The following is a 22,494-nucleotide window of genomic DNA, read 5'->3' on the forward strand; positions in this document are numbered from 1 at the left end:
CCAGCAGCTGGCAGCAGGGACCCCAGAGCACCCAGGAAACACGGAAGTTACAAGATCAATTATTTTCTTTTCTAGAACCAGTATCGTCTTAAAATCTAATATTAGGACACAAAATAAACATTTTGCATTATTCCTGAGCAACTAAGATGCCTGATTACTTGCAGTTATCTTTGCTAAAGAAAACATTGGAAAGTATTTCCAACCTAAAACATTTTTTGTTTTGTTTCAGTAATGTCATTTGTTGGGACCAAAACCATTATGCATTGTTCAGGATAATTAGAATTTGAATTCCAAACTTGACTTTACAAGGTTGTTTCATTCTATTTTAGCTACCTTTCCAATAGGAGCAAAATTTTTGTATTTTCTTGTATTTTCTTTTCTTATTTGTGACATGTACTGCAAGAACTTAATTCTGGAAGCACTGGAGGCTCAAGTGCTTTTTAATTGGTGGCAATTGTCCTCTACTAACTCACCACTGACTAAACACACTGTACTTCACATTGTGGAATGCTCTGGTCCTGGTCTGCAATGGTGAGCCTAAAAAATGGTAACTTTGAAGATTTTTGAAGTTCTGGTGGGGATGAACTCTGCTGCCACCCACCCAAAGGGTGCATCTGTTCTTTTCCTCTTAATTCTGACCACTATCTACTCTCCCTCTAGAATGCAAAGATTCTAAGAGGAGTAGTGAAAGTTTGAAAACAAAAACCAATGTGCCTCTTTCACACAAATGTTGATGGGTACTCATGTCCATTAACAGAACCTGAACTGAAATCCCACAATGGAAGGTTCAGTGTTGCGGTGTGTTGTAATGTCCTGTTTTAGATTTCCAGGTCACCTCCCAGGTGTGGCAATACCCATTCCCCTTCCCCCTCGCCCCTTGCTGAGTGAGTCCTGTCAATCAGGCTTAACATTCCAGCAAAGGCGTTGTGTGGTTGGTCGAGCTCAAAGGACGCCCCTCAGGCCCAGAGGTCATTGGCCTGTCTAGGTGTCCCTCATCCCTTGAGACCCCGCCCCCCCCACCTGGTTGGTGGCTCACCTGTCCCCTCCCTTCCCCCTGAGCTTAAAAGGTGAAGCACGCCATGTGCTCTGGATTCTGTTGGAGGGCTTCCCAAGATTCAGACCTCTGTAACCATGGAATAAACCACTGCATATAACCCTCCGGCAGAATCCCTCCTTTTTTCTCTTCACCTTCTCCTGAAGCCTTCTTCCTAAGGTAAACAGAGTCCCTAACAAGCCTGGACTTGTTTAGTGCCCAGCTGAAACCATTAGCAAGCTAAAGGTGTCTCTGGGGTGATACACCACAGAAGCCGCCTTTGGCTCAGCAGCGAGGGTCAGACTGGCCCAGGCACAATCTAACTGATAATATTGGGATTCATATTTCAATAGTTCAGCTTTGAAAGGCTGAGCTACCAGCACACCTCAATAAAGAATGGAGGGGAAGCCTGGAAGGAAAGGAGGTGGTGAAGCCAACATCAAAACAAGAAAGATGCTGTAAAATGCAGCCCAGGATCTCCATGTCAGAAGATAATATTTGTTTCTGCTCTCCTTACTGATAACCAATGTTGTACATAAGATGTACACATTATTTCACTGATGCAGACCTGCTCATCTACTGCGTGCCCAACTGATTTCAGTAAGATCATGAAAGTCTGCATATAATCACTTAAAGAGAGAGGTACACACAATCAAACACACAAAATGTAAGGGTGCTTAATGAAATTTTGGTAGCGTATTTTCTCAACCTTGGGAGGCAAAGGTTCTTTAAAGCCATTTTTCACCCTTTGAACATACACACTGCAAGTTATTATTGCAAAGCAACAGACAGGGGAATCTTATTTGATACACTTCATTGTGCTTTATATTAAAATTCAGGAACTCTAAGCCTTTTTAATGCATAGAAATGTGAAAGAATTTACATCTTCTACTTAGTAATCAGCCATGTTATTGTCTGTGACCCTAGCTGAATCTAATGTCAGAAACAATACTCTTATCAATGAATCATTGGGGATGAAACCAGCAGTTTTCACTCATGCAAAACTACCACTGACTCCTATGTCCAGAAATTGCTGCACAAGAATTATGCAAAGCTACACAATTATCTAAGACCTTTGCCAAAATTATGTCCAAGAAGCATACTTCTTTTCTTTTAATATACATGATAACAATCTCACTATTTTTAAACACATTTAAGATATTAAATCCTTTGTTATTAACATTAAAGTGATCTTTGCTTAAATAAAATTGATCTCTTCATAGTGAGTTTCTAATCCCATTTAAGTACTTTCTTCAATGAGTTTTCTATTCTTAGGCTTTATGAGATAATAATTGATAGTACCACAGCATTTGGCATAGTATAACATCGTTTTCTCAAAAATCCTCATCTGAAAAAAAAAAAGTAGTGACTTAATTTACAGCGAATTGGAACAGAAAGATATAGCTATAGCAGCACCTGAGAAATATAAATAATTACTTTTTATTTTTTGTCTCATTCTAGAAAACACTATTAGTCCTCCATCATTAATACTCTTTAGGGTTTTTTAAAGACAAATATTTTCCTGCAGCTAAAAAATTGGCAAACCCTGGCCACAGAAACAAGAAGGAGGCATGTAACACACAGAAATCACCAAAATAAGAAGAGTTTAGAAGGCCAAGACACATGTTCCAATCCATGGAAGAAGAAAGGATGGTCACTGCTACTGATGTAGGCGTGCTTCTTTTTTAGCCAGGTCAAGGGACGCTTTATTTCCAAAAAAGCTTTTAAAAGAACAGATCAAATGGACATATTTTCAAAGCAATATATGTGGAGGATTAAGGGAGACCACGGAGCTTTGAAAACGTTCCTAACTTACAGATTCTATTTCTGATACAATGATTTTATTTTCTTCTTTTTCATGTCTGAGCCTTCCTCCTCTCCCTGTTGTTCCAACCCCGCCTTTATCTGGATTCTCTTGCTGTACATTTTTCTCCCCTAAACCAATTTGGAGTTACTCGTGTCCATGTTGCCTCTTTTCTTTTTCTGTTTAATCTGCCCACTGGCAGCCATGCTGTACAGTATTTGAAAGCATTTCCAGGTTCTTGTTTCAGACAGGGTGGGTCCAAGTAGCTGGAGCCAAAACGAAACCCTCCTGAGAAGGTCAGATATTTCAAAACTAGTTTATCTCTAGTGACTTCCACACACTCTGCAGGGTGGCTTCAGCTGGCAAGTTGTTAGCACTGAACACCATTACAACAAAGGAACGCAGCAGAGATTTTATTTTTTCCCACTGTGGTAAAAAGAAAAAGTCTCAATTGTATTTTGGAAGCTTCATAAAGCAAGTAGCAAAATTCCCACTACTCGTAATCTTTCAGGTTATTTGGCTGCCTCACGAGGAACAGGCTTTTAGTTTAAGTTTCTCTTGCTGTCTATACATCTCATATGGATTGTTGATTCAAGCCATTTTCTTAAACTTTAAAAAGTTATTTCTAGGGTTATTTATCATGGCCAAACACAAAAGCATCAGAATTAGAACCTCAGTAAATCTTGTTATGTAAAAATATGTTAGGTTTGAAGGTTGCTTCAAAGCTACAGGACAGAAAGGCCAGGCATGCAGCATCCTGGACAGTGACCTCCCAGTGCAGAAAGTTCCTTCCCTTCCTGAGTATTTTGGGAGAGGCAATGTCTCCCTCTGCTCTTCAAAAAATTACTTTTCCTCACAGCAGAAACCAAGGTGAAAGGATGAAGGAGCTGGAGCAGGGAGAATTTAATTCAAGCACCAACCTCCATTTCAAAAGGCTTTTAAATCAAAATAGTTTCAGTTCAAAATGGGGCTTTGCATAAACCTTTGGTGAACATCCAATCTGAACATTTCAGTACCCATAAAGAGATGGGTAAACTGAATCTTTCACAGGAGTTTTAATTCTAATGCTCCATACCACATTTTCTATAGGCTAAGCTGCACAACAAGGTTACTCGGTGCATTTTTTTCCTCCTCCTGCAACAGGCAAAGCACATTATGGTCATGTTGTGCAATTAATGCTTTATTGTAATTACATTATCTCAAAAGCAAGGGTTCTTAAAGTGCTTCAATTTATTTTGCACTAAAAAGAGTGGCTGAATAAAGTGACTATTTCACCTCACTTGGGCCAAACACACTTGACACTTAGCACTGGCGGCTTTCTCAAAGGCTGGTGGGTGGAGAGAGGGGGATTGCCTGCTGTGATCTATCATGCTGTAATTAAGTACTCATGCTCCATCCACAGGGGTTTTCACTTTACCATACCAGTGCTTTCTGTTTTAAAACTCTGGACAGCGTGTCAGAGCACTGCTGTGTCAGCACCTCAGCTGACAGGATCATATTTTAACTGGCAAGAACAATCTCTGGGCTGCTCAGTCCTTAATCTTTCTCCTAAAAGGCTATGACTAAACAAAGCATCATTTTTGCTTTATTCTGAGCATATCCACTGACAGTTTCAGATTCCTCCACCTTCTCCATTAAGATCTGCTGTTCCCTTCACAGGTAAAGTGGAACCTGCACCTGGTGTTCACTTTTCCTTTCCCCTGTTCCTCTCAATGCGCTAGGAATACACACTTTTATACAGCATTTTGATACAGAAACACTTTTGAAGCATCCTACAATTGGTAGGCCCCAGACTGAGAACATGGAACAATTTCTGAGGAAACCACTGATGTCTTCTAATTAATATTCAGCAACAATTCTTTTTTGGAATAATGCCAAAGACCCAAACTGATAGGCTTTATCCATCTGTAGACAGCATGAACACAAACTGTCTGCTTTTCTGACTCTGGATCTTCTCTCCTTTTTAGAATAATTAGTCCTTCCTTTCTCCCCCTCCTTTACCTTAAAATGATGCCATATTGTATCATCAGAGTGATAGCATGTAAGAACACTCACTGTATCTGAGAACTTAAATTTCTGGAAGTTCCTTTAAAAAGAGTGAGGAATCAGACTTCACAAAATAAAAACTTCAAGCCTTATTATAGGTCTAATTTGATCCACAAATCACACTTTAATTTCTATGTGTTTAAAACTATTTACATATTTAGAGCATGTTTATTTTCTCAATTACCATGCATCAGTCAGATACTGAGAAACAAGAAAAAATGTTAGGTGACATCTAGATTAAAGTTGTGTAAATAATTCATTCTTAAAATTGGTGCTTGATCAACTCAAAAGCATCATTTGATCTTCTCAGGGAACTGAACAACAGAAAAGTAATTTCAACATTAAATTAGTTTAAATATTTTTGAAGTTCTAGTCTTTTCATAGAAAACTTCACAGGAAATATAATGTCATGTATCATCTCAAATACCTCAGAATATTTAAACTTCCAGGAGAGAGGAACAAAGAATTATTTTGCATATGAATCTGAAAAGCAAATGCTTGTTTAACTCAAAAGTTTTGGGTTTTTTTTACATAATTTTTCACTAAAATAAATATTAGTTCCAATAGGAGGAATTCACAAATCAGCATCAGTTCACAAATATACAGACAAAAATTTAGAATTGAAAAGCCATGGGGTATGGAGAATTAAAATAAAAATAAAGAACTACTGCATGAGACCAAAACTATTTCTGTACTATCAGTTATGTTCTGGAGGCATTTCTTTTTAAATTTAAGTCATAATAATAATAGAGTGAAATAATAGATAAATACTTGACTGCAGATCAAATATAAAGAGTCCATTTAATACATCTCCATAAACACGAAACAATATTTGTCTAATTTCCAGACCATAATTATGTATTTCTATAGCTACATCCAAAATATATTAAATATAATAGAAAAAATTATAAATAAGTTCTGAAGCTCATTTCATTCATGGAAATGTTTTACAAAATAAACTTTCAGAATCCTGTCAACATGAAGATATATAATAATAAACAGTAATTTGTATTTAGTTTTAAATATTGTATTTTTACCTGTACATCAGGTAAACAGCATAGTAAAGCAGGTCCTCTAAATTGAACATGTCAAATACATGTTCAAATAATGAACAGTCAAAGTTGCACATGCAAGTTAAAAAAATGCAGACTGTTCTTTAGCAAAGAGGCTCACATACAACTAAGGAGTGGAAAAGTCATTTTATCTCTAAATACAGCATCATTTGGGCCAATGCTGTAATAAAACTTCTCTTGGCACTTTCAAAAGTGTAATAAAAAATAGAAAGGGGTGTTAGAGGGAAGAAGGAGCATCAAAAAATACTCTAGGATTTAACAAAACATCTTAATGTGAGAGAGTGAAATAGCTCAACCTGTTTGGCTTATCAATAAATAGCCTGTGCAGTAACTTGATTAGAGTGTCTAAGAACATCCATGGGTAGAAAGAAGTGGGTACTAAAGTGCACTTCAAATATAGCAGAGAAAGATCCAGTAATAAAAAAAAAAAAAAGCCTTCACATTAAATCTGGACAAATTCAAATGAAGAATGAGTTATAAATATTTAACAGTGACAGTGACTAGCCCCTGGTACTACTGAAGCCATTGCCCTTTTCTCAGTAGTTCAAAAAGTTTAATCCTGGGTTTAAACCTGGTGGCATTTAGAAAATATATTGCCATCAGACAAGTCACTGGTCTCCAAGTGAAGACATCTGGGTGAAATCTATGAAATAAGAGGGGACAAACTGAACTTGCTTGCCTTATAGTTGGCAAAACATACTGGTATTCCTGCTAAGAGCTCCAAACAGCCTCTAATGCAACGCGTTCATTTTAAAATATTTTATTTCATTGTCAAAATAAAGCCCAATTTTCTAATCCTGCTGGAGAACTCTATGAAAGCCTCTGTGCACGTGCCAGAACAACGTACACAGGCAGTTGTACCTGAAACCTAACCCCATTCATTCAAGCAAAACATTAAATAGACATTTTATTACACAAGCCAACTCTGGAGTTCATGCCAGCACAAGGGTTGGCTCACCTTTGTAAAATTCACTGGAAATGACATGGAGTTAGGCAACAAAGAGGATCAGGGGAAATGAAAATAGAAAAGCACAGCATTTCCACATTTTACAATTAACAACAGTGTTGGAAAGCTTGTTTTCAGAATGCATGTCAATGAGATCAAAAACCAGAACAATAAATCATAAGAGATACTTTTGCTGGACTGTAAGTCCTTTTTATGCCATTAAACTGATGTGAGCACAGCCAATTAACACACCACTTTCCCTCTTTGCATTCCCCATGATCTATCAAAGCACCACAAGAGAGCCCCAGGGGTGTGTGCATGTCTGCATGATCATACCCAAAAAAATCCCCTTCAATTTTATTGCTGAGCATGACATCACATGGCATGAAATACTCCACTGGTCAGTCTGGGCCAGCTGCACCAGTTGTGTGGTGCCCAGTTTCTTTTTGCCCACCCCAGGTGTGGCAGAGCAAGAGCAAACCTTGCTGCTCTGCAGTTACTAATGAGAAACAGCCAGAACGCAGGTTTAGTCACAAACCTGAAATGTGGCACCACATGGGACTGGTATAAAGAAAATTAACTCCATTTCTGACAGGTGCATTTAGTCTTCAGCAGGCAAGAGCTGGAAATCACCACTCCTGCTCCTAAGAGCTCACCAAGAGGCACAGCTGAACTCAACTGAAAAAAAGAAATAGCCCAGAAAAGAAATAAAAGTTATAAAATAAAATAATAACAGGAATTAGTTAGGTACTCAGAAGAAAATCTTTTTCTTGACCTTCCCAATAACAAATCAGTCACTCTTTCTCTGCAATAGCTTTGATTTGAAAAAAGGTGCAGAAGATAAAAGTAACTGAAATTCCATACATTTTTCATCTCTGTCATATCTACACCCAGCCACTCTATCAGCAACTCCTGACTTTCTCCCAGATGAAACAGACCATGAAATTTAACTTTCCCCCAAACTCCTGCAAACACATATGGCAGGTCTTAATATAAATCCATATGGCCAAAATATGTTGCTGCTGTTCATCAGATCTGCAACCATTAAAATTATTCTCCCATAAATAAGAATAAAGACTCCCTAGACCAGACAGCAACATCCTTCTTGCCTCTGCTATGTCCCCTTTGCAGTCTGAGAAAGGACTTCAATTCTCCTCTAGCTGTCAATCTGGTTCCTTTCACAAGCATTAAAATTCACTTTAAAGACTGAATAATAAGGATTGCTGACCCTTCCACACTGATAAAAATAAATAAATGTCAGTCAGACACCAGCGCAGTCACACAGGTACAGTAAACTTTTCCTAACCACACGGCACAGATTTATTCTTTAAGCTAATCAGAATTCAAACAGAACAGATATCAAATGTCACCCTGCCACACTAACATCCATCAACCACAATGATTACATCTACATCAATCACTTGATATAATAGGAGTAAAGTCATTATAACAGAACATTGTCAAAAGATCTGGAATTGGTCTTCTATTTAGTATTCTGTCATATAACAGCTACAAGATTATTTCAAAGGCAGCAGTGTCTGCTTTGAAAATATGAGACAGTTTGCTTCAGCATTCTCCTGGCAGCAGACTGTTATGCAATGACAGCATTCTCTATGAGGCAGCAAACATTACTGATTTGAGCTTTATAAAGGGGAGAGTGTGGGATTTTCTGTTCCATCAGTTTGTAAGGTAGAACTGAAAATTCAACAATTGCATTATTTTTACTTATAGAACCTGCAAGTTATCTGGAAGGAACCCTATAATTCTGCAGAAGTGTTGGCTATATCAGATAGCTCAGTAATTTCATTCCTTTACTTTGGAAGTCCCATCAGCTTTCTCTCCTCCCATGTCTAATTCTGCCTGAAACACCTCACTGTTTCATTCCCAAGCAATGGCACTCTGAAAAGCACAGTGCTACCTGAAGGTTATGTATATGAAAATGACACAGGCTGCTAATTCAAAATGTGGAGTTCACCTCCTGCATGGGATCATGGCTTTTCATTCCCAGTGTCTGATGTCTGCTTATGCTTTGCAGTGCTAAAACACAGTCAAAAATGCAGCATACAGACTGTATCTGTCCCACTCTGTGCTGCAGACAGCCACTGAGAAGCAAAGACCATACCAGAGAAATCACACAAACACAGAAAACACTCCCTTTCTGGACATCATGTATAATGTCACAAAGACATTACACCACTGCTGCTTGAATCAAAGGAAGATCTTACTCAGAGTGACCTTTCTGTGCATTGATCACTGCAGTGAACATGAAATCTCTTAAGCACAGCTAAAATTGTACTTCCCTTACATGAGAGGTATTGCTTGGAAAATTATAAAGGACTGAAAACCTCCTCTATGAAAAATGAAGACCATGGAGACTTTATTCCTCTTGGAAAGCAGAAATATAAAGAAAACACAAAGAACAGCATTTAAGGTCAAGACAAAACCTACAGGGCAGAGCAGACATGCAGAGTGTGACTTTATCAGTCTAATGAAGTTTTTACAAATAGTACTGGCATGCAGTAATAGTGGTCATTCACAAAATCAATTCATGTACTTATAAGAGATTTTGAAGGAACTTATCACCTGGCTTGCTCACATGCCATTTTTACCTTGACCCTCACTGGTCACTGCTCATTTATTCTTGACAAGAGTCACTCACAAGTGGATCATTCAAGAAAATAGGATCCCGTATCAATATGTAAACTTTGAGGAGGTTGAGAACAGCCTTGACTAAGTCAGATTTGCTGGTGTCTTCAAAAAGCTGCACCTCGAGCTACATGTCCTGCTGCTTTTACTTCTAGGCAGAAATTTCTGCCTAATTGAGAACTTAATCTAGATGCAACTTCATCCTTAAAACCACTTTTTAAGTAATTACAATACAGCAATAAACTTGTCTGCAACACTTTTTCTAATAAATAATTACTTAGACCATGCTTACAGATCATAATATTGCAAATATATAAAAGAGACATAAAGATATTCTTTCAGACAAGACACTTTAAAAGGATTAGTGTACATAGTCACATTTACTATGTACATGTTTAGCTGGCTTATAAATAAATGACAATTCTTTAGTGTAAGTTCATATTTGCTGTAAGTACATTTGCATTACTCTCTTGGGAATAATAATAAAATAATTTTTAAAAATCCAGCACACAAGAAACACCACTAATTTAAAATGCAAATAAAATACTTTTTGCTACAAGCTACACTACTGAAAAATTCACCATAATTTTAAAAGTGATCAAATCATATTGTAATAGCTATGCTTCCATTATTGAACAAAGTAAATCTTTGTAAATTCTTTTAACATATTTATTCTGACAGTCATGCTTTGCATATAAACAGCGATGGTTGTCTTATATATAATTCCAGAGAATTAGCAAGATTTAAATGGCAACTACTATATATTTACTTGGCATTTCAGTGAACATTAAGGTTTATAGTTCTGAGGAAAAAATTGACTTTGGCTTTACTTCAGTCAATATTTATTTCTCTGTTCGATAAACATTGATGTTTGCCTCAAGAGAAGTCAATATCCTGTTAATGTACATTACTTGAATAACATTTGGGAATTACTAAACAAATGACTCAAATTCAGAGGATCAAAGACAGTGGGACCAAGAAAGACTTACAGGGTGTTTGTTTAAACCTGCAGTCTTAGCAGAACTACCAGTACATGACGTGAACAGCCCTGTGAGCAATCCCTCCTCTAATCTCCGGCATGCTGGTATTACACTCAAATCCATCTTTGGTACAGTCTGCTTCAGAAATGTTGATGTGCAAGTACCTTTTCCCCTTTATGCCCTTTCTCAATGTTTCCTGAGCCAGCTTGGCCTTGAAATATGTTCTGCTTCAAAGATCATGGAGAATTGTAAATACATATTCTTATGGTTTCCTCATTTAACCAGCTTTTCCCAGTTTGTCACCCATGTTTTACAGTGGAATCTTCAAAAAGTTTAAAGGAATGCTGTCACCATGATATTTTCTGAAAAATCCTCTTTGCCCAGGATTTTCTCCTGGGAAGGTGAGAAGCCTCAGAGAGGAATGAAAACAATAATTATCTGATTCTCTTCTCCTGTGTTTGCTGCTTTGCAATGTGGTCTGGGGGTTGTTTACCAACAGGTGCATCTTTGATTGGTTCCATGTGAATTGTCTTTTTTCCTTAATGACCAATCAAAGCCAGCTGTGAGTGACCCTCTGAAGAGTCACAGGTTTTATTATTGACTCTTGTGAAGATTTCTGATGTCTTCTTTCTCTTTCTTTAGTATAGTTTTAATATAGCATTCTTTAAATATTATATCAAAATAATAAATCAGCCTTTTGAGAACACGGAGTCAAATTCTCATCTCTCACCTCGTCCTCTCACCCTCACAAACACCACAGAACCCTGTTTACAATAGTTAGAATTTTTATTGGAAGTTTATGCTTCCAGACTTTCTACACAGTGCTACTTTCCCATATGCCTGCAATATTTTAATCCTGCTGAGTTTTACCACATTTTGCTACTCCCATGAGGTAGCAAAGCCAAGAGAATCATCAAATTCCAGGTGGAAAAGAGTGAAAACACTTGCAGCTTGCCTCAGATCTTAGCAAAAACTGTCCTTTAATGGACAAAATAAGAGGAATAGCTGAATTTATGAAATTTTGTCATCATATTAAATATTAAAAGGCTCACTGCCATGATAAACCTAGCAACCTGACATAAAGAAAATGATGCAAGCAAGTCTACATAACAAGTTGTGATCAAACTTTAGAGACCAAATTTTCTATTATCTACAAATATCCTTCTTACAGCTTGAGGACACCAGCCACAGTTGCATAGTAGACAGCTATATCAGTAGAGAGAAAAACATCATATTTCATTATCATATTTCATCAAGTTATTAATGAAATTTGTAATGGAAGGCTCTGAATATCTCCAAGTGTCTTTAAAAGCTCCGGCTTTTGCTTTTTGTGAGTGCACTCTCAATTTCAAATGCAACACAATCATCTACTTGTGAAAAAGTGGGGCCTTAAAGTGTGGAAAAAATTATTATGATAAAATTATATAACTCCCCAAATTTTTTAATTTTGAAATATTCCAATCCAAAGGTGGGGAGGGGGGAGGGGAGGCAAAATAGAATTTTTTTTCTTCTGGCTATTTAAGTCCACAAAGAAACATCTTATTTCTGGAGATGCAGATTTTATGAAAAATAAATACCAGAAACTTTAGCTACTGCATTATACTTGCACATACCATGAATATAGGCTGCAGGATATACTATTTAAAGGTCAAGTTATTAAGAGCAAAATTATCATAAATAGGATCAAAGATGATAATTTCCTTCTGAAAAGCATCTCTGGAAAAGAAACATACATATGACTAAAAGGTACATCTTTGGACAATTAGCTGCCAACTTATATTTGTTAGCTCCCTTGGATTTTTTCAAGCAAAAAATTTTTCCATGCTTAACAGGGAGATGTGGATATAGATCATATCTGAGGTATCAGAAGAAAAAAATTAGCTGAAGTCTGAATCAGACTTCTTCTGAAGAAAAAAAAAAAGCTGAAGTCTGAATCAGAATATTCACTTTGATATCTGTAAAAAGTTTTTACCACTTCAGAGAAAAAAAAAAAGTCATTTTGTTGAAGGTTAAGTGCTTTCAGACGTCTCATAGAAAAAGTAAGGATCAGGTGGTTGCAATAGCGTGGTGCGTATGGGCTCATGTGTTACAGACATATTCTCTGAAAAAGAGTTTTGCTAAGAGTTTTGCTCCTGAGAAGCCTCAGAGGAAAAGAAAAACATTGATTATCTGCTGCTGTGGAATGCAATAGGTGCATCTTTTATTGGTCCATGCTAGTTTCTACTTGATGACCAATCACAGGTCCAGCTGTTTTGGGACTTTGGTCAGTCACAAGATTTTATTATTATTCCATTCCTTCCTTTGCTAGCCTTCTGATGAAATCTTGTCTTCTCTTCTTTTAGTATATAATTTTCTTTTAATATAATATATGTATCATAAAATAATAAATCAGCCTTCTGAAACATGGAGTGAAGATTCTCATCTCCTCCCTCATCCCGGGACCCCTGTGAGCACCACCACACTCGTGAGCCAGTTTTAGTAGGTTAGGATCTTGAAGAGGGACTCAGCTGTCATTGTATCCTTGGGTTTAGTCCTCTTGCAAGTAACTTTAGCAAAAATAATGGGATTGGGAGGAATCTATGTCTCAGAGATACAGGTGAGCTCTGGATAAAAGCAGCTGCAAGCTGGTAAGGGATGGAGCAGTGAGCCCAAGGTGGCAGCAGCACTGTCTGTGCTGTTTTGGGGCTTTGTACAGCTGTTGGCAGATTCTCAGAGCTGTCAATCCACAAGTCCTAAACCTTTCACAAGTCAACTCTTCACCTAATCTTTCACCTATCAACATTTCTCAAATACTAGATTCACATTAAGTACATTAGGAATGACAATAACCCTCTATTCTAATAACAAGAAACTGCCAATTAAGATCATAATGTATGGATATCTTCCCCTTACTTGCCCTTTTTATGCAAAATAACAATGTAGGAGGCTGCATGCAACACCAACATGTCCATCATTTTAATTATTTCTGGATATTTGTCCATACTGCATTAGATTAAAAGAGTCCAAAACCTGATTTATACACTCACTTGTAAATTACATCTTAATGCATTCACAACTTGTTAACATTCATACATAAAACACTTAAATTAGAGCTCTTTCCCAGTAAAAATAGACTCTTATCTTCACAAATTATGAAGACATACAGTTAAATGCAATTTTTAAATATTTATTCCATATTTGCATGCATCTGTTCTGAAAGATTTTAAAACTGTTTGTGAAAGCTGTCCAAAACTCCTACAGTGCAGCCTTCTAAACTTTCTAAATACCTGCCATCCTAGCAGGATTTTGGTGCTTTCTGCAAGTTGGTCCCTGTAACATGCTTGTGATAAAAGAATTTTAAAAATCCAGCAACAAAACACACAAAATGCTTAAAGATACAGATTTAATAATTAGACATTTTATATTATGATGAAGATTTATTTTATACATACCCCAACTTTTTCTACCTCTCTGTCTGAAAAAAAAATTGTCAATAATAGTATAAATAAATTTTGGAAGAAAAATAATTTTCACCTTTAAAACAGTCAGCTATTGCATTTTCTCTCACTTTTGTTCCATAAATGGACCACTATCAGCTGAAGCAAATCTGCTTGAGAGACCTTCAGTTACAAATGCTTAAAATCCAAATAATTTCTCTTACCCTAAACCATTGTTTAACTCAGGCAAGCACCAAAATATATTTGGTTAAGATGAAAGGAAATCAGTGTCAAGTCCAAAAAAATTGGGAAACTGTATTTTAGCTTTTCATATCTGCCAAATCACTATTCCTTTTCCTTTTGGTTGTCCACTAATCAGCATCTCCATCAAAGACATGACCAGACAGAGGTGAGTGAAGAGCAACATTTGCAGAAAAAGAGCAGTGGATTGACAACTGACATTCATTCACATTTGCACAAACACATTTTTTATGATATGAAGCCTTTTTTATTATTCCAGGGGACAAAGCCCATATCGGATATCCCCAAAAAGAAAATAAAGTCATCTGCTTCTCAGAATCTGCACTTTTCCACATTATTTACAGGCCTAAATACTTTGGTATGTGACACAAGATAAACATGCTCTCCTCAGGTTACACCATGCACATGTGATAAATCTGTCATAAAAGCATCAGATCCAATTCACTCACTGCTGATTAAACATTAGACAAAATGTTCTAATTACAGATAAATAACAAGTAATATTATACCATTAACCTAAATATGGTAATATTTAAGCTAACAAGTTATTGTTAACAAGTTATTGGAATATTTAAGTCAACAAGTAATATTGTATCAATTAACACTAGATGATCTGCTACAGAAGTATAAAATTTGGAGCTGGCTTAAAAGGAGGCTGGCAGTCACCTGACAAGTCAAAAACTTTTCAGTAGGTTTATTTAATTACTCTTCACTTTAAAATATTGCAGCTTCACAGTGAAAAGCTATTCTCCAGTTGCCTAAGGGGTGCTGCCCTCATACAGGACCCTCATAGAATCTGAGTTTAAGGAATAAAGGGATAAGAACCAAAGTCACAACAATGAGTATTGTCATACTCACATGTGGGTGCTCTGCTCAGTGCATGGCCAGAGCTATGGGAATAAATCACACTGGACTCCATTTTCTTCATGGTGAAAAAGACCCTTTTTATTCACCTAACTCCTTTTTATACAGTTTTACAGATCTTCTGTGAGATTCCAATTGGCTAGTAGTTTCTTGCCAGTTACTTTTACTGGTTAGTAACAAATTCTTATTCTGTCTTGATTGGTCACTCAAAATCTCAGTGTCTACGTGCAGGGACAGTTGCTCATGGGAGAGAGAAAAATGGAAACTATCTAATGGTGCAAAACCAGCACCATTAGATAGAATTCTATATTTATACAGGTGCAAGTTGTTTTTTACCAAGGAATAGATTGGTATGTTAATGAATTGCTCACAACAGGATTGCTTTCACACGGGAACTTGCAAAAAGATGGCTTTGGCAAGGCCAGCCACTGATTCTAGGAGAGCAGGCTTGATTTTATAAAGATTTTCTTTATGGTTTTTCTAACTTACTGCTACAAAGATAAAAAGAGACTCCTTTAGTTTCTCTTGTGGAGTGCCTTATTCATGGCTAAAGATTTCCTCACCTTAGATTATCAAGGTCAGGCATCTAGAGTTCAAATTAGGTTTCATTTGTTAATGTATCAAAACTTTTGTATTTGCAGACACACGTGTGTGCTAGAAACAGAATCATTCTAGGAGCATGGCAGAACTCCCTGCAAGGAATCTGACAATGCACAGTGGACACAGAGATTCCCTCAATGCTGAATCCTGAGCTCAGGAGGGACCTGAGATTGCTTGTAACTCACATCAGGCAGAGGTAATGGTGAAAATTCAGGTTTTCAAGAAAACTCTCCTGTCCATTGCCTGTGTACCTTGCGTAGCATACGAGGATGTCAGCTTCAATAAAGACTTTTAGATAAAAGGTAGATTACATATCTTGAAGGAAAAGGATTAACCTGCCACCTTTATTTCCCTAAGAACACATGCAACTGATGCTTCCACATGAATGAGGAGAAGAATTCTTCAGAAATTACCTGAATTGCACAATTGCTGTGACTTGCAAAGTATCAAACACCAAAGATCTGTGGGAAAAGTTGTGATTTACACTCTACCAGGGCCAGCACTAGAGCTAAGATTTCCTTGCTTCTAAGAATTTTGAGACTGTTTTTCACTCAGTTCAAAAGGTTACATGAGAATCTTAGCTAACAGCACCCTCAGGAATAAAACCAACGCTGACTTAGAAAAACTTGCACAAAAATGCAACAATTTCTTCCTATGGAAAGGACAACAGCAGGTTATTGGAGACTGATGAAGGATAATGCTCCTGAAAAGGAAAGGGACAAGCTGAGAAGGAGCACTTAGTGCCCTTTTTCCTTTGACTTTCACTCCTTTTTTGTATTCCTATAGGTAAGTAGTTAATGCAGAGTGTTTACAGCCCATCACTGTGGTTCACTGACCTTTCAATTCACAGGACTGAGCAGGCACCCAGGAGATGTGGCTCCACCAAAAAACACAGCAAAATCAGATCTATTTCAGATTTACACATTCTACCCATAAGCCTGGACATCAGCATTAGACTTTGCCACTTATCAAAATTCAGTTTTGACAGGAAAAGCTCTCTCCCTTCTGCACTCACCCATACCTACTATAACATCATCATTTTCAGGAAAAAGGAAGCAAAGAGTAGAAAAATAAATGCAAAACCACAAACTACTGAATAACCAAGGATACAAACAATAATTATGTTGACTACATTTCCTATAACATATAAACAGTGTTATTTCAGTGAAGTACATTCTCCTTGCTGAGACTGGTGCATTTATAAGAACTCAGTAAATCAATGAATTATTAGTTGAAGTATACAGAGAGCGATTACTCAGACATTATGTAGGGTTTTTTCCAGCCCTCTTGAATATCACAATATGCAATATTTTCTACATTTAACAAGAGAGATGTATTCAATTAAGGCTGTATGCTTCCCATGCTTCCACCCTTCTGCTTAGTAGTTTCAAAGATATTCAGTAGCTTTCATGTTCAAGGACCCATACTACCTCTTAGAAGTGAATTTTAAGATAAATACTGGTAATGAGAGTTGCACAAAGGTGTTAGTTGTGTCATTGATCTTGTTAAATACTCTGCACCAACAGACATGAGTAATCAGACAATGAAATAGAAGGCAGAATGAAATACTGGTTTACTTGTGGAAATCGAAGATTCTCAACTGAGAATGTGTGAGAGCACAGAGGTAAGAAAGGCTTGCTTTTTGGGGGGGATTTTTAAAATGTGATGATATTTAGCTAGCTGATGGCATCAAAAATATTTTTTAAGATAACGGGTACTCATTAAAATATAAACTAAACATACAAATAATATAATACTCAGAAACCAACTACTCACAAAACATGAGAATATTCCAGACCTCATGATGTTGCAGTTACCCCTGCAGAGCTTCTGCTTCAAATCCAGAAACAGCAATTTACTGAAGCGAATCCACATGGCTGATTGCAAACTGCACAGGAGTTTGAAATGGGCAAAGATCACACCTACTAAAACACAAACCTGCTGAGGCTGTCTTGGCCACCACTACTTGTCTAGCTATGAGGAATTAGTAACAATTCTAAGGTAGCTCATTGTTAATCAAACTGACCACTTACAATGATTAACACTTGAGTAGAGAGTTTGCTTTAACAACTATCACAACTGCCTATATTTCTTCTGAACACACTGAGCTGTGTTCATATTCAAATCAGGATTATTTTACCATTACAAAATGCTATTTGCTTCTCCCTGGTGTTTTATGATTTTCTCTATGCCCATTGCCTTACTGAGCCAAAAATATCCAGCTACCACCACTTTTCACAGCGCTTGCTGGTGCAGTGGGAAAATGCTTGTGTGTTCCATGCTATTATCCTCAAACTCCCTGACATAAACAAGGATTTTTATTAAAAAAAAAAGGTAAGTAAATGAGGTCAATAACAGGGCTCACTGATGAAATAAGGTGATTGGAACGTTGCACTAAACCTTCCAGTTACAGAAATACAAAATATATATTCAGTCTTCTGTGCTGAGCAAATAATTGACTGTTATTCCAATTTTAAAAGCAATGCATGCATGAACTTTTTATTCATCAGACTAATTTTCTTTAGCATTTCTAACACTGCACAGAAGGTCCCATTCTTCAGAGCCTACTGATGACCATATTTCAAGAAAGACCTGCAGAAAATTATCCCTGCTTATGGTGGAATAATATTAAACTTTCCATTGTGCTGTGAAACAGTGAGTTTGACCAGTTGATGTGAACATTATGCTTCTTTTCAGCTGCTGATTTGAAGATGCAATTTACACAAAAAACCAAAACAAAATCTGATCCCCATCTTTTCCCTCAGTCCCAGCTACTCACTAAGATTTACAGTTTTTCTCTTGTGCTCATGTAATCACTGTTAGTAACAGCACTGTGTTATAATATGGATATATTCTGATATGATGATTAGAATATATCATCAGTCATATTATCCCTACACTGATTTAAGCTCTAGGAATTTTACAGTTAGCACGGCTGAATTATTTAGGTAACACCCTACTAATTTTCTACTCTCCAGGACTATTTACTTGTCTTTAAATGTGAGCTAGAAGGCAAGCATTTGAAAAATCCACAGTTGCCACATAGCAGTAGGAAAGAAACACTGCCTTTATTTCAGATAAAGATGTGCTATAATGTTTTAGAACCAACAACAGTAAATACTGGTGTCTGAGGTTGTCTGCTCCACATAAGAGCCTCTCCCCACTGCTTACAAACATATTGATGCTGAAAAACATTCTCCTGCCCTTATAGCAGCAGCCTTATTTGTACCAAAACAGGCCCATAAATATGATTTCCCATTTCAAGGTGGAGCTTTATTTCCACTTGCTTTATTTCCATTGACAATATTCTATTTTCTTACACCTTCAAAGTTGCTTGTTGCATTGTGAATTTAAGTAAACTGAAAGGATGTGAAATTTGCTATGATGCCACTGGAGTATCATAGATAGTGACACTTGCAGTGTTTGACTGCATTGCCCCTTTCAGCATAGAACCAAACAGAAAGCCTTATTTCATCAGTTTGGCTATTACACTTAGAAAACACAAAAACCAATTGCCTGATGTTTTGTTCAACTGAAAACACTCAAGAGAATGCATTCAGAAATATAACATTGTGTCAGTACTTTATAAAGTCAATGTAGCTCTGCAGAAGAAAAGAATTTACTTAGCTACTTGAAATCAAGTTTCCTTTGCAGTACAGATGAACACCAAATGTCTGGATATTAATCAAAACCTGAAAATAGTTTTCTAACAGACCCACTACAGTCAAAATTTATGAATCTTGGCAGAGAACCTAAAGAAAAGAGAGAGGGGGACAAACAGGACTTGAAAAACATGCATTTGTATATCAAAATGTCCCATAAAAACAGAGTTCAGACTCATTCTTGGAGATAATATTTGTACAAGATTCCAACGTGTGGATTTCTTGCCTACTATACAAAGCATTCACTTCTTCACCTCCCTTTGTTCTTGCAGAACTGCACTTCTATTCACAGAAACTATTTATTAAAGTAGCAAACAGAAGAAGAAAATTAAACAACCAACATACACCTGCTCACTATTGCCTATTATTTAAGTATATTTTATAGTAATAAAAATTACAGTACCTTGTGTCACTTCCTTTTTAGCTTCATTTTTGATAAAACGCAAATATTTGTCCATTTAGTAATTTTATTAATAGTCTTTCTGGAAGCACATAGGAATTGTTAATAAAACCTGGTTACACATTTTAAAACAAAAATAGCATCCTGTTGCTCTCACCTACTGCTTTCAGGAAAACCATAATTAGAACTATGGGGAAATAAATTCCTTCTCACACTATTTTTAAACTTGACTCGCAGTTTTTGATTATCTGGTATTAACCTAAATTAACCTAAACTCAGAATGTAGTTGATCAAAATTTGTGGAGCCTTGCTTTTCTGAAATTCCCTGTAGTAACAAAATCTATAGGTATTATTTTGTGTAACAGTGTGTATAACAACATTGCATATTACAATATCCACAACATGAAGTCCACATAGCTAAGTCCTCAGATTTATGCATTTCCTTGGTTTTCACTTCTTCACCACACAGTTCATTTTTCTCTCCTAACCTTAGACTTTTCTCTCCAAACCACTATGTAAGAAACCCATTATGCAGATGCAGTTATCTTAAGTGATAGAAAAATTACTGAAGCATAAAGGTGGAGCCTGCAGAGACTGCAGCGAGCTGGGACTCCTTCAGCTTCCTTGCAGCCCCACAGGCACATTGCCTTGCCCCTGCTGTGCCAAAGTCTGCTTCCGCATGGCAAAGTCAGGTTTCATGCTGCTCAGAGCAGTTAGGAAGGCAGGCTACTGAAGCTGCTCCACAGGAGAACCAGCAAGGATATTTCCATACAAGCCAGCCACTCTCAGAACTGCTAATTTCACTTTGTACAAATTGATACTCTTCTCTGCCTTTTCAAATGGCCAAGAGCAAAACTGAAATAAATAAATAATGACATAGTAGAAATGCTACCTTCTGTTCTGTGGCAGAGACCAAATTAGGCAGCACCACCATCCTCCAAGCTCTCCTCTTTATCCAATGCTACTGATGGCATCTAGTCCATGGTAAAGGCCAGTTTTTGCACTAAGTTGCTCATATTGAAGACAACACACATTACCTAAGCTGCCAAAAGAGAACTGGAAGTTGTGGCTGCTGACAAGGAGACAGCTGAGACTTACAGGACCTAGAGGGGACATTGAAGCTGTTATTTCGTTCACCCAAGGGACAATTAAATCACTTGTCCTTGAACAAGGCATATATTTACACTTGTAAACAGTAGAAATTTAGATGACTAATTTGGGAAGATGTATTTTTAAAGTAACTAGCCAACAACTACATCCCCAAACAAATCCTTCCCACATTACCATTAGGGTGAAAACAAAACTTCAAGGACTTGCAGGAGCAGTCAAAGTTCATCTCAGTATAATGTTTCTTATTAGACTGAAACAAAGCAGCTCTTAGCAGTATCAGAAAAATCATTTTATACTAATACACTGCTTCCATACTGCATCAAAATTCATTTTATTATTCACATATTAACTTTTCCTATCTAGAGAAAATTTTTGTATCACTCAAAATTAGAGAAATGGAAACACTTGTCATGAACAAAGCACCAAACAATTCCTGAGTAAAATGGAACAGAGCAAGTGTCAGCATAACTGTGAAATGAACTAGAGGTTTTCTTCCTAAGCAGAACATGACACATTATTTGAAGGATTGCACAGAGAAGTAAGCAGGCCTTTGACCTCTCAGTTCTTTAAAAAAAAAATCTTCAGTTTATAGAAAAGCTTTTTTATTCAGCAAACATATTTTATCAAAAAACCAAAATGTTTGCTTAGGGAGGGAATAGAAATAAAAATGCAGAAGGGAGCACTTTTTTCTAGAATACATTGTCAATGCTCATTTTTTCCACTTGTTTACAGAATATACTCAATGGCTGAACTGTACAGTACAGCCTCTCGAAAAGGCAGGCTCTGAGATCATGTACAAAATCAGAAATAGAGTTTGAAACTTGATCATAGTGCAAAAGCATTAGATAAATGTTGCTTGTGACAGGACAGGACTGCATGCCATGACCCAGAAAATCTATGGTACTGCTGTGTGTCTGGAACAAGCACTACTCATGCAAAACATTCTGCCTTGTGGATGCATTTTATTATTAGCATTTGACCTACTCAGGCATTTGGGGAGTAAAACATTGGTAAATATCTTCATGTATTCAAAGGCAATAATACATTATAAACATTACTTATGGTGAAAAATGGTAAACTGACTATCAACTTGGTCTTTTCTACTTTGATAAAAGGGATTGTTTTGTTAAGGACAAAGGGTTACAGACACTTTAAATTACATTAAAACACCATAGGAATTAAGATCTCACAGACAGCTTATGTTAAAACAAAACCAGATTATTTTTAAAAAAACTAACAAATTAAATTCTGTCTTACCTTTGTTGAGCAAGCACTTTACCTTTTGATTTATATTTTAAGAATCTTCTAAACTTATGGTTTTGTTCTCAGCGAGAAAAGAAGCACTCAGAAGCACTGAATCTGGCCTCCAAATCCAATTTTCTCTCGTATTCCACAATGATATATTACCAGACATACATATTTAAAATAGCTAATTTAAGAAAACCAGAACCAGAGCCACTTAGACTATAATTATAAAACTGTCTGAGAATTTTTCTAACAAAACTTTTTTTAAAAAGAAATTAACATGCACGGTGAATTTCAAATATTAAAACATTGTGTACATCTATCTCTTCCAACTATCCACATCCTCTTCTTTACCACTGTCCAGGTTTTTAATGCTCATTAAAAAATCAGCTGTAGAGTCACTGAAAA

At 36.7% G+C, this 22,494-nt stretch overlaps 1 long non-coding RNA gene across 1 annotated transcript in view; it reads right to left on the reverse strand.

Moving 5' to 3' along the window:
- Positions 1-7,262: 7,262 nt before the first annotated feature.
- Positions 7,263-22,494, reverse strand: part of LOC135447441 (uncharacterized) — a 63,432-nt gene continuing 48,200 nt past the window's right edge. Inside the window, exon 3 of the long non-coding RNA XR_010440122.1 lies at positions 7,263-7,580. This is a non-coding gene — a long non-coding RNA (uncharacterized LOC135447441). The remainder of the gene's footprint in view (positions 7,581-22,494) is intronic.

The sequence above is a fragment of the Zonotrichia leucophrys genome, chromosome 4 (assembly GCF_028769735.1).
Source record: "Zonotrichia leucophrys gambelii isolate GWCS_2022_RI chromosome 4, RI_Zleu_2.0, whole genome shotgun sequence".
NCBI lineage: Eukaryota > Metazoa > Chordata > Aves > Passeriformes > Passerellidae > Zonotrichia > Zonotrichia leucophrys.